General features: G+C 35.3%; 1 protein-coding gene across 2 annotated transcripts in view; it reads left to right on the top strand.

Moving 5' to 3' along the window:
- The window catches only part of rabgap1l (RAB GTPase activating protein 1-like), an 87,820-nt gene that overhangs the window by 40,112 nt on the left and 35,407 nt on the right, over nt 1-12,301 (top strand). The gene's annotated exons all lie outside the window — the stretch shown is intronic.

The following is a 12,301-nucleotide window of genomic DNA, read 5'->3' as shown; positions in this document are numbered from 1 at the left end:
TAAAACAAAGCAATAGATCATTTATTTTGCTTAATAAATGCCCCAGGTCAATTCATTGTTGATGAAAAATCAAATAATTTTGGCAAGTCCCAAAAAAGCATTAAGTTACCCTATCTTTATGTCTGAACTTGTTTTGTTGGGTAAAAAAAACTGCAGGCACTGTTCATCATACCTACAAACATTTTTTTGATACTTTAGTGTAAAAATTTCAGTTATAGTCATTAAAAGCAGGGTTCAGTGATTGACTGACTTCTGCATTCAATGTCGATACACGGTTAGTCTAATGTCTAGATACGCAGGAGTACAGGACAGAACACATTGTCAAAGCCCTGTGTGTTCTCTGCTGTTTATGTACATGTATCCGGCACATAGCATGAGGAGTGATGGAGGACACACAGCAAAACATGCTTTAATTTATGCTTTTTTGCTCTTTTTGTCTTGGAACGTGACAGTGGAACTGGACATGTGGAACTGTTAGTTAAATTCATATATGTTCTTTAAAATCACCTCAAAAAATGCCAAGTAAAACTAATACAAAATGTGAAATTTTTACAACTTTTGCTCTAATTTTTCAGATGGCTTTTATAGGTTTGAAAGTACACAAATAATAAGGAAAAAAAATTAGTTTAATTTAATTTATTTGCTTTAAGGTCTCCTTACAGCATATCTATTTAGCTCAGAAAATCTATTAAACATTCTATAAATATTTTTAGAAAATTAACTGTTGACGTGTCTGTATTGCATTGAACCAAGCTGAAGTGGTAGAAAAATGGAAAATGCATTTTTATTTAAAGAAAAGTTATATTGCTTTAAGTCCAGTGATAGGAACTCTTGCCTACAGATTTAGAGACCAGGGGATATTTGTCAATGAAGTTGTGCATAAATATTTACACAGTGTACTGTATATGATAAAAACTGTATGTAAAGTATATGTAACTGTTCTACATAAACCAATTCTTCCCTTTTGAAAAAGAGAAAAAAGAGTTAACCCAATGTGCAGCCAATGACCCCACCCCTGTAGAATGGTAACATATTAGCTAGGTAAAAAGTGTATTAAATTAGACTATCTATTTTTTTATTTCAAAGTTTTGTTAAAGACTGGTTTTGCTGTTGATGCTGACCTAATAAAGGTGAATCTTGTTCATTTCTTTTGTTACTATTGTGGACTGTGTATTAACAGTTAACACTAAAAGCATTTTCTCTATTCTCCGCCATGGTCAAGAATATTTAAGAAAATAACTGAAGTGAGAAAATGCGTAATGCATTGCATTAAGCTTTTTTGCATGCTTCCGTGTTCTTCTCTTGGGTTATAAGGATTTAGTCTTGTGTAAATCCTATAGTTTTGATTACTAAACATTTTTTGCAAGATTATTTAGCATCGATGGTGCTCACAAGATTTTTTTACGTCTTTCTCTTTTTTTATTGTTACTCTTTGAACCTTTTTTCTAGCCAAAGTGTAAATCTCCCTGTATGATGTTGAGTGAGTGGTTTCTTCCATTCGCTCCATACTTTAAAATTACAGCATTTCATGAATGTTTGATTTGAGGTTTTGTGCTATTCTTGCCCTCTCTCCTTTCATTTGCGATCTTTTATAAAGTCGGTTTGAAATGACCTCTGTTTGGGCATTCGGACATAAAAGCCTGTTTGGTGTTTTACAGCCCAGCTGGTTGTTTTTCTTTGGGGACCTCTCCATGCACTAACTTTTGATCTCATTCTTAATGACCTATGGGTCATTGGTTACCTGTCTTGCACTGGTCCATGGCCCCTTACCACTCAGTTTGGGTAGGCAGCATGATTTAAGACTCCTATTACACTCCAGACGCCTTCAATAATCGAAAAATAGAATCTGCTGGTCTTCTGGACAGTTAGAATTTTATTCAATATCCTCTCTTTGATGCTTTGCTGATTGCAGATTTCATGTTTGTGTTCAGTTATTTAGTCTTTCTAGAGTTCACTGTGCCTTAATACATATGCTTGGGTATATTGGATGGATAGCCTATACTTGTGACAAAAGAAAGAAGCACAAAAACTGATTCAATAAGTCGCATTAAAGCCTGAATGTGCTCATAAAGTGTGAACACTTAAAACACTTTAAGTGTTACATTTCCAAGTATAAACACAGCGTTGCACAGTATTTTGAAGACTATTTATTGAAACATTTTTTTTTACATTAAAGCTAAATTACAAAGTGATTTTAAAAATGTAATTTAGATTGTTCCCTCACTACACCGGGTTCATTTTTTGAGGGTTTGTTGTTTTGCAGTTTTTTTTTTGGTGCAATTCTTATCCTTTTTTAAAAGTATTTGATTTTTTTCTCTCCTCTGGCTCATTGTGTTTTGCATTCTGATTGGATGTTGACTATTGTCAGTCAATCTCTTCTGTGCCATGTTTCATATAGAATACGTTCATCTCGCCAAATTTGCATAAATCTTTTATCGCTTTCAGCTATTTGGTTTCATTCTGTAAAACTGGACTTATTTTTTGATGAAAGTTTGAACTTTTAGTGTTTACACGGGATGGAAAAGTGAGAAAGTGTCAATGTTTGTCTAAGAAAAGTGCACCAACTGTGTAGTAAGTGATTTTACAGCCTTAAAAAATCTACAATAAGTGTTAAAAAATTAAGCCACTTTCCATATTTTGCATCATGCGGGTTGTTTTTAGAACGTAACCCCTGCAAATAACAAGGGACCACTGGACTTCTTCCGTGCTTTTCTACCTTGATTAGACCCAAAGTAATAGCACTCACATGCACACTCGCATTCATTCTCAAAATGTTCTAAAAGCCTGTTTTTCCTTCTTTTGACAGAGTAATGGTTTTAAAACTAAAGGAGTTATTTGGTATTTAACCAAAAAAAAGAAAAAAACATGTTCCAATGAGTCAAACCAAAAGAAACTAATAACAGTCTAAACCTCATTTTCTTGTTCTTGACCAAGAGTTTATTAGAAATGTCTTTACTTCTCTGTCTTTCTGCTTACCTTCTTGTTATCTTGATTGAGAACGAACCACGGACCCTGTTTGAGCCGGGGAAATATTAATTGGAGTGGAAGCCCGTCTGTGAGTGCTGATGTTGCAGCCTTGCGGCAGTCGCCAAAATCTTTTGATGGCATAACGAGGACAGACTCATGCATCCACACACCAACTCTCTCATACATCTTGCATGACTTTCTGAAAGTGGGCTGCAGGCTGTGGTCTGCTAGCTGGTAGGTGAACCCTAACTGTTTCAAAAAAATATTACAAAAATGAAAATGTGTCAATGATGTAGTGCTAAAGAGTGAAAAGATAAAAAATGTTTTGTGCCACACATATTAGCTATGTGCGTTGTGAACTGGACCTAGTGTGACGTCACACAAAGCAAAAGGCTTACTTCCAGCTTCAATAAAGTGAAGTTAATTCAGTCGCTGTTTTATCGTGATACGGACGCTGCCATGTTTGAGCCAGACATCTGGAAGCAGCAATTGGTTTCTGTGGCAATCACTCCAGCTAATCAGGAGTCAGCTTGTTAGAAGTCCACGCCCCCACCACTTGAACGTGAGCTACAAGAAGTCTGCAAACATTACGAACGTTCAGCGTGAGACCACATACAGTTATTGAAGCACCTAATTGTCCAGTTTATACCTTAAAAACTTGTACTACAGAAAAAATATTAGGATTATCAAGAACATGAAAAAAGGCAGCAGAGCAAGGACAGTTATTCTGACAAATAGACTGATTCATTTGTTTCTCAATAGAAGTCTATGGGATATTGGCCTTTAGGAACCAGGTGATACTTCCTATTTGGAACGCAATGTGGGAGGGGTCACTCTGTCCAGTTCTCCTATGGCTTTGTATGACATTTCTTAATAATAAAGATGGCAACCTTTTCAAAGTTTACTAAGTGCTTTTACTTAAAACATTCCAGGACATTCCAACATTCCAGACTTATCGATTGTTAAATTAAGAAAATACTTTCACCGTTTTAAACTAATTAATAAAATATCAATATTTGTTTGAACACATCACGGAGCTAATATAGAAAATAGCTGAGTTTAGATGAAGGGGGAACTGTGGAAAATGTCAAATATACATCAAATATAATTTCCACATTTATAGCTTTAAATAGTGTTGAATCATCCAACAGTTTGCTTATGTCAGGTGGTCCACAGTGGCTACAGAAGAACCCGAAAGGGAATTTTAAGACTTTTTCTCAGTGAGAAATTGTATTTATACATTTCAAAGATTGGATAAAATCAGTTGACAAAAAAGGTGTAAATGCTTCCTTTTAATTTCTCCACAACTCCAACACATCATGAGTTCAGAGAGGAGCCATTTACATGTAAAAACAACAAATTAGACATTTTTGAACTCAAAATTCTGTTTCTCTTATTCAATACCTCCTTATATTTGGCAACATTGGAGTGAACTGCCAAACAACCGCTTAGTCTATAATAACACTTTATATTGAATCTGATTTTACTGTAAACCTGAATGTGCTTTTGTGTGTGTGATTTTATGCACACATGGTTGGTAAAGATCTGGAAAGTGAAACTTAAAATGTTAAGATGTCCCAAAACCAGTCAAAAGTGCATCTACTTCCATCAGTGATTGGTCTCACCCAGTGTTCTGAAAGCCTCAGCTTTTAGGCTTTCATGAATTTGTTGCTATTGTTGCAGTGATGAAATGATTAACAGCTGCTGCTTCTCCGTGCGACAGCTACTCTTTTCATGCTGTAGTCGAGTGTGCAGTCACAGCACGTAAGCACTGCTTCTCCGATAACATCCTCCATTCGAAGATAACATATTTAGTCTGGTTTTCAACTGCTTGTCAAATTTTAATCTAGTTCTCTGTTTTTTGTTGTATTTATTAGAATCTAATATGGCCCATTCATACTATTAGTTTTGTTTGGCCTATTCTTATGATCAAAGAAAATATTTTACTGTTGCATTCTCATTCAAGTACTAAAACTCAGCCCAATAGATGCTCAGGGATCTCATCTGTTTCTCTCTTAGGGCATTTTGGTTGAATTAAATATCAGAGGGTCAGATTGCCCCCATGGCTCCTCAGTATATCTAATTTTTCCTTCTTTCTCTTCCACGTCCGTCTCTCCAGCCAGATAGTGTTACCCAAGTAGGTACTCCAGGCCTCGCTGTGTTAGGCTGTTGTTTTGATAGCCGCTCACCTCAGGCATTGACTCTTGGTCAATGGCCAGCTTATCCTCTCAGGCGCTTTAGTCTTGTCACTGCCACAAGACAAATAATTAATGACTTGTAAACAAAACAAATTGTGGAAAAAATTCAGGAAGTTTACTGTTTACTGTAAAGAGCCAGCTTAAGGTAAGAATCCTCCTCACGCGAGTGTTGCACTCCTTCAGGGTTTTATCACCTCAGCATTTATTATTAAGCACAACTCCATGCCAATAGCAACTATTTATTTATTAATAGCTTAATTTCACCTGAAAGAGCCTCATGAGATTTCACACTGGATTTACAAGTGTCCTGAATGAACAGACAACTACATTTAACAAAATAATTATCTTCAAAGATGCAAATGTACATATATCTATGCTTCACAATAACAGAGATAAATAATATAGATGACTCTGGTCCATGTCATACAAATGATCTGAAGGTGTATAATAAATTAAAATTTTACAATTTTTCCATAGCAAGAATTCATTTGTTTCACAAATTAACAAAATATACAAGTATTTGCCGTGAATACATAGAATAATCATGTTTGTTCCAATGATGATGAAAACTAACATCTGACTGAAATAGATTAAGCTTCAGCTACTTTAAAACACTTCTCTGTACTAAAGGAGCAATCCACAGACAGAAAATATGAACAATATTAATTATTCGGGAGCCGGCGAGACAATATTCACTGATATGTGGGTGACTGTTATGAGGCCTCAAGTCCTTAGTGTAGCGCTAATTAACTCTGACATTTTTATATCCTGAGAGTCTATTTTTCTCTGCTGTTGGCAACAGGAAGCAATGAAGCCGCTGTGGGCTGTATATACATTTCTTTAAGGGGAAATATAATGTAATAAAAATCAAGAGAAGCATGTATTTTACGATAAAAAAATATTTACCCTTCTTCTTTGTATTATGAGTATCAATGATAAGTTGCAGATGTGTGTAACCAATCATCTGGTTTGTTTCAACAGTGCAAAGACTGTTCAGCAAAGGGATTTATTCTTTGTTACTTTTACAGCATGTTAGTGTTAAAGAACTTGATGTTCTGCAAAACTTAAATCATCTGCATTAGTGTTAAGCGTTAACCAATGTATCTATACTTTGATTTTAAAAAATGCCAAGGACATCACCAGTCATGTTTTGAATACATGCCATCATTTTCACGAAATCTATGTAGCAGAAAACACCTGCTGCACATCCAGTTCACATGGATTTGGTCTTCTTCAAGTCTCAGACTCTTTGTTTCTTCTACCTTTGGTGTTCTTTGCTCCCCTTTAACAGATTCAGCTCATATCCTCAAGTACAAACCACAACACTAAGTAAATGTCAGATTCCCGAGGGAATGGACTTTATCCACTGACCCTTCAATGTATGTGTGCGTTTGCTTTTACAAGTTGGCTTCTGTGGTACATGCAGAGAAAACAAGCACACTTTTTTGTCTGTTATTTAATCATATTTTTTTACATTTGTGTTATTTTTGGACTTGCCTAAAGCAAGCAGTTGATGTGCAAAAAATATATAATTTCTGAAAAAGTTCTCTGCAATTGACACTCATCTGACTGTCCTGGATGTAGTCTATATTTGAATGTGCTTGTTCCCAGCCTAAAATAACATATTTGCCTAAGGATAAAATGCCCTTGAAAGGTAAAAGTGAGATAAATTAAAAATTAAATGTTAAACAAAAATCTAAATAATTATGTCATTGTCATTATGTCAACTGTGATTGAAAAAAAAAATCCACTATTTTTTATTTGTGTGAAATTGTAAGTCAATATACAAATTATTTTTTAAATTTGATATTAGGTTTAAAGAGCAGCATAGTAGATATACATTTTTCATCAGTTAAATTTGAAATTTAGTGTAATATAAAGTAATGGATCTTAAGCAGCCCTGCGACAACCTGCCCTACCCTGCCTTTGCCTAACGATACCTGGGACAGGCTCCAGCAAACCTGTGATCCCGAAACGGATACAGAGGGTTAAGAAAATGGATGGATGGATTTTAAGCACAAACTTTATCTTCCATTTTTTTGGACTCTAGTTACAAGAAAATAAGAATCCTACGAGTAGTGTGATATTCAAGTGTAAGACATCAATGTATAATTTAAGTCTAACTGCTGATTTTTATTCTCGTCTACATCCATTTATGTAATTTATGGGTTTAGCAAAGGTTTGTGTGATTCGAATACAGCACATTTGTCATGTTCAGCCCTAACCTTCCTTTGAAAGAGTGCCATTAATCTTAAAGATAGAGGCTATCTGATGTCAGTCATTCAGTTGCTGTCATTCTCCTTGTGTCTCCTTTTTTCTGTTGAATTTTCTGTTCCATTCCTTTATATTTACATTTAACCTCATATTTTTGTTATTTTAAAATTGTCTTTTGACTCTGATTATGCAGTTTTTAGCCAAAACCAAAAAGTCTGAGATAATATTTTCTGCAGTGCGGCAGGAGTTCGTCAGAAATGCTCATCTGGGTTGTGGGCTGGACAGTTGGTACAAACTCTGCTAATTTTCCCATCATCCCTTGGTTTACACACACTCCTGCTAGTGATAAGCAACCTTACAAACCAAAGTTAACATTAGCACATTAGCATAGGAAAAGAAAATGCAAGGAATATCGGAGTTATGCAGCCGTACAACTTTGAAATGAAGACATTAATGGATCAATTTGTCTGTCAGTGGAGGATTTAGAATTTGAGCGGCGAAGGGAGACTTTGGCCCACCAACGGCGGTTTTTGCGTCACAAAATCAAGCTTTTTCAAACATTTGGTATTCATCTACTCCTTATCCAACACAGTGTGAATAAAGAAATACCCACAAACACATTCTTAATCTGAAGTTATTTAATCATACATGTCCTCCATTATGAGAAAATGTAACAAAAATATGTTAAAAACACCAAAAACACAATTTATATTGGAGGGGATCTTTAAAAAGTTTGTCCTTCTTTTGTGTGTCAATTCTACTCTGGCAGGAGAACCGTTTTGTAGGTTATTAACTAGTGGAAGATGAACGTACACATATCTATGCTTCACAATAACGGATATAAATAATATAGATGACTCTGGTCCATGTCAGCTCTCACAGAGGAATCCATCTGCTGCGCTTCGAGTTCAGGTCTGCCTCTACTGTGCATGCCTCATAATTTGTTGCTTTCCGTTCGTGCCATGGATAGTTAGTTGCATGTTTCCTCGTTGTGTATTAAGGTTACATTATATTTATGGAGATTGATCACCCACTGACAGTAGTGTCCATTAAGGGAAGAAATGTGCTTTTAGCCAACAACAATTATTTTCATTTGACAGTAGATATACAGTATATTTAGTTTGACCTTGTTTTGGTTCCATTAGCTTTACAGTTTTGTTCTACTGTATTTCCTTGTTGGTAAATTGAATATTGATTTTTTTTTTTCGTTTTTACAAAACTCTAAATAAAAATTCTAATCAAGTAAATATAAAATATTTCTCAAACAACAATGGCTTTTTAATGGTCTTTATAGTTATCCTCATTGACTTCATCTACTTGATCTTTAATTTTACACCTTTTGACTTCTAATAATGCAACAAGTCTTCAATTTATTTATATTTTTAACACCACTGCTATCATCTCTAATTGGCTGACCTATCACTTCAGAACTCCCTTAGCTGAGACACTTCATTTATCTACAAAGGCTTCGTTTATTTGATGCTGCAAAGCAGAGATTTCATTCCCCGGCTGGTAGACCTTTCACATTCTTCTAATTACAGGTTGATATCAGAAGGAAAAAGTGCTCTGAGAGGTATATTTTAAAGAAATAAAGTCCCAGTATTTTCATTTTTTGTTCATAACTTATTTAGCTATTACTTTATCCAATGCTGTAGGTGTTTAATCATTCAGCTCAAGGACTGCTTGACAAGTTTCAGCATAGCTGACAGACAGCCTGACACATTCTCCCATTGCTAAATGCTAATGAATCAACCTTGTTCTTTGAAACAAAATACTGGATATAACTAGTTGGGCTTTACTTTCTTTTTGTCTCCATTTTGCCTCAGTAAGAGCAGACTTCCCACTAAGACATTTTTTGTTTGTTTGGTTTTGTCAGATGCCACAGTGTTTAAATGTTTTTTTAGCTTTTTTACTTTCTACATATTACCTTTTATTTCAGATAAAACATTCTATATCACCATTTTTAGTGGAATGCGTTTTTTTTTATGAATTATTTCGGTCAGATGTAGAAATATATGTTTATATCTTTATCCTGAAGACTATTTTTCTGTTGCAAATCCAGTTCAGGTTAGATCATGGCATTCCGACAATGGAAAAAAGTTGTCCTCTTTACCTGATACAGGGTATACTTTATCATGACCGCATGACTAGACTTCATCAAGGTCATTTGCCGCACATATCGGCTCGCTTCACATGAAGGACCTGCTTTTCTGCTTTCAACAGTCTTTCCAGAGAAACACCGACAGCTAAAGAAAAGTAGAGCACGGCCCTCAGTCATTTGCTTGGACTTCATCCTAACTACTTTATTAAGAAATTTACCATTTACAAAAAAAATCCCCACTGATTTTTTTTTTTTTTTTTTTTTGCCTTAAGTTAGCTATTACAGCAGGAGTTTTTGAGTAACATCTGCTTTACCTCTTATTTTATGCAGACAATTTAATTTATACAATTAATTAATCAGACTAATTGATTAAACTTCTTGTTGTTATGGTAATTTTTACAGTTGGTTTAATATACTTTTATTAAAAGGACAACAAACAAACCGTTCACGTGTAATTGAACGACTATCTACTTTCTGAACAGCTGAATGCTCTGAGTTATTTCCTTTTTTTGATTATAATTTTTTAAGCGGCATGTGTAACTAGGTGATTTTGTTGGTGAGTTTTGTTAGTTTGGGCCCAAAAAGCTTCTAGAATTACAAGAAGCTTCTCGTTTCCGTCATCACACGCTTCCTGTCTCTCTTTCACAAAATCTCCTTTAAACTGTTTTTCAAACAGTTTTTTTTCACAGCTTCTCTCCTGTTCTTCTATCCCTTCACTTCTACCTCAAGTCAGTTAAAAGCCATGGGGAATAAATCCGACAGGTTCACACAATGCCGTAAATGCCCACACACACACTCAAACTGCCGCATGTTTGATTCAGACAGACGGTGGACAGTAATCTCTCTGTCTGTTAATGCGGCTTTAATCTCTCAGATTTATTATTCCGTGCTGTAGATGAGTTTCTGCATCGATGTGTCATTGTTCGGCTTCTCCTCATACTGGCAAAAAGCTACAGTGTAAGCATTTATCTACATTTCTGTTTTGTTTTATTTTATTTCTTTCAGAGTGAAATCTGGTTAGAAATTCTGACACTTTTCTGGCTTTGACAGGCATTCATGCTTTTATCTGGGTTTTCTACAGCAATTTGGGCTTATTTATTTATTACTATTCTTGTTGAACAAAATTGCGGACACCCTAAGACACTTTTCAGACTTTTTGGAGTACCAGAAGACTAACTGCATTTAAAAATAGCCTGGTCTTTTCTACAGATGTGCGTCTGCCTCTCCTGGTCTGGTTTTATCACAGCCGCAGATCCTCCGTGCCGCTGTCACCCCTGTCTGGAAACTAAAAAAAACACCAGTGGCCTTCTGGACCCCTCTGTCTTTGTGTTCATTGCAGCCGAAGCAGACATGGAAAGATATTTGTTTTGGTGGGGAGGTTTCTGGTTGATTGCGATGGGGGTGTCGATGTTAAACTTGCTTCTGTCAGCACTGTGACAACATTTAGCTTCACTGATAAAAGAAAACAAAATCAGGTCCTCAACTTTAGTGCTCTGTGTGTCTATTTATGCCTGTAATGATTTTTATTTTATTGTTTTATTTTATTTTATTCTATTTTAGTTGTTTACTTATCATATTTTATTTTATTTTATGATGTATTTCTTACATCTGATTTAGTCCAAAAAACTTCTTTAAAGAACATAGAAACTAACTACCCCTGCAGTGATGTCATTGAAGGGCTCAGACAAGTGAATGGGTCTGCCCTCGTTGGCTAAACTCATTCATGCTATATTTTAGTTCAAACCATAATGGAGAAACCATAAAACCTATTTTAGCCTTTATCTGGGAAGTGAATGGGAAGATGTCAGACTGGGCTAATTTGGCCTTTTTAGGTTTCTGTGAGCTACAATGAGCCCCTGAAATAAACAATAGTGAGGAGATTCGATTGATGAGGCTTAAGTTCCTCTATTTTACCTCCAGTAATGGAAGCTTATTCACATTTAACATCTTGGTAATCGACTTGAGAAGGATTTTCACAAATCTGCTCATCGCAAGTTAACATTAGGAGGAATAATAATGTGTTTAAATTAAGCTTTCTTGTTAAATAGAAAATGTATGATGTCATTTAAGAGATAAAATTGTTCATTGTTGAACTGACTTCATTTATTCAGATTTTAGTGCTGTTATTTTATTTAGAACATTAAATGTGTTGAAAAACACATGCTGGTTTTGCAAGCCTGCATGAGGTGATAGGGGTTTGTTTGCTCTCTGTGTTGAAAATAAAAACATACTAGGCAGACAATTATGAAGGCAATATATGCACCGTACACATTTAGGATGTAAGGAAATAGAGACATTAGGATGATAGCACAAAACAACATAAACAAAATAAATGTGTGAGAGGATTGTCCAGAAAAACTTGCAGTAGGAAATCCATGGGAAAAAGATTGGTCGTAATGAAATGCATGCAAGAAAAATGAACAAATGAGCTGGGATGAAAGGATTAAAAGCCAAAAAAAAGGCTAGAGGAAATTGAGGAGGAATAAGGGATAAGAGATGAGAAAGAGAGGGATTAGGTGGCATGGAGGACGTCCTCTCATTTTCTAGTGTTTTGAATAATGAGGCTGTTAATTAGCAGAGGCATGCATAGTTTATTAAATCAAGGTGTTTACAAGTTTCACTGTCCATGAGACTCTGGCTGGGCCAAGCCAACGTTGCTATGGTTACTAGAGTGCCAGAAAGCTGTTTTTTTAATTGCAATTAGTAGATTATTTGGGGAAAAGTAGGAAATTCTCCATAAATAAATGTCCAAAGGGATAAATCCTGTTCTGATGGTATGCAGATATTCTGTGTTTTAATGATAAAAATTAATAAATGATAA

This window comes from Oryzias melastigma, linkage group LG4 (assembly GCF_002922805.2).
Source record: "Oryzias melastigma strain HK-1 linkage group LG4, ASM292280v2, whole genome shotgun sequence".
Classification (NCBI taxonomy): Eukaryota; Metazoa; Chordata; class Actinopteri; order Beloniformes; family Adrianichthyidae; genus Oryzias; species Oryzias melastigma.
Note: the sequence above shows the minus strand (reverse complement) of the source record. Positions and strands in the feature narration are given on the sequence as shown.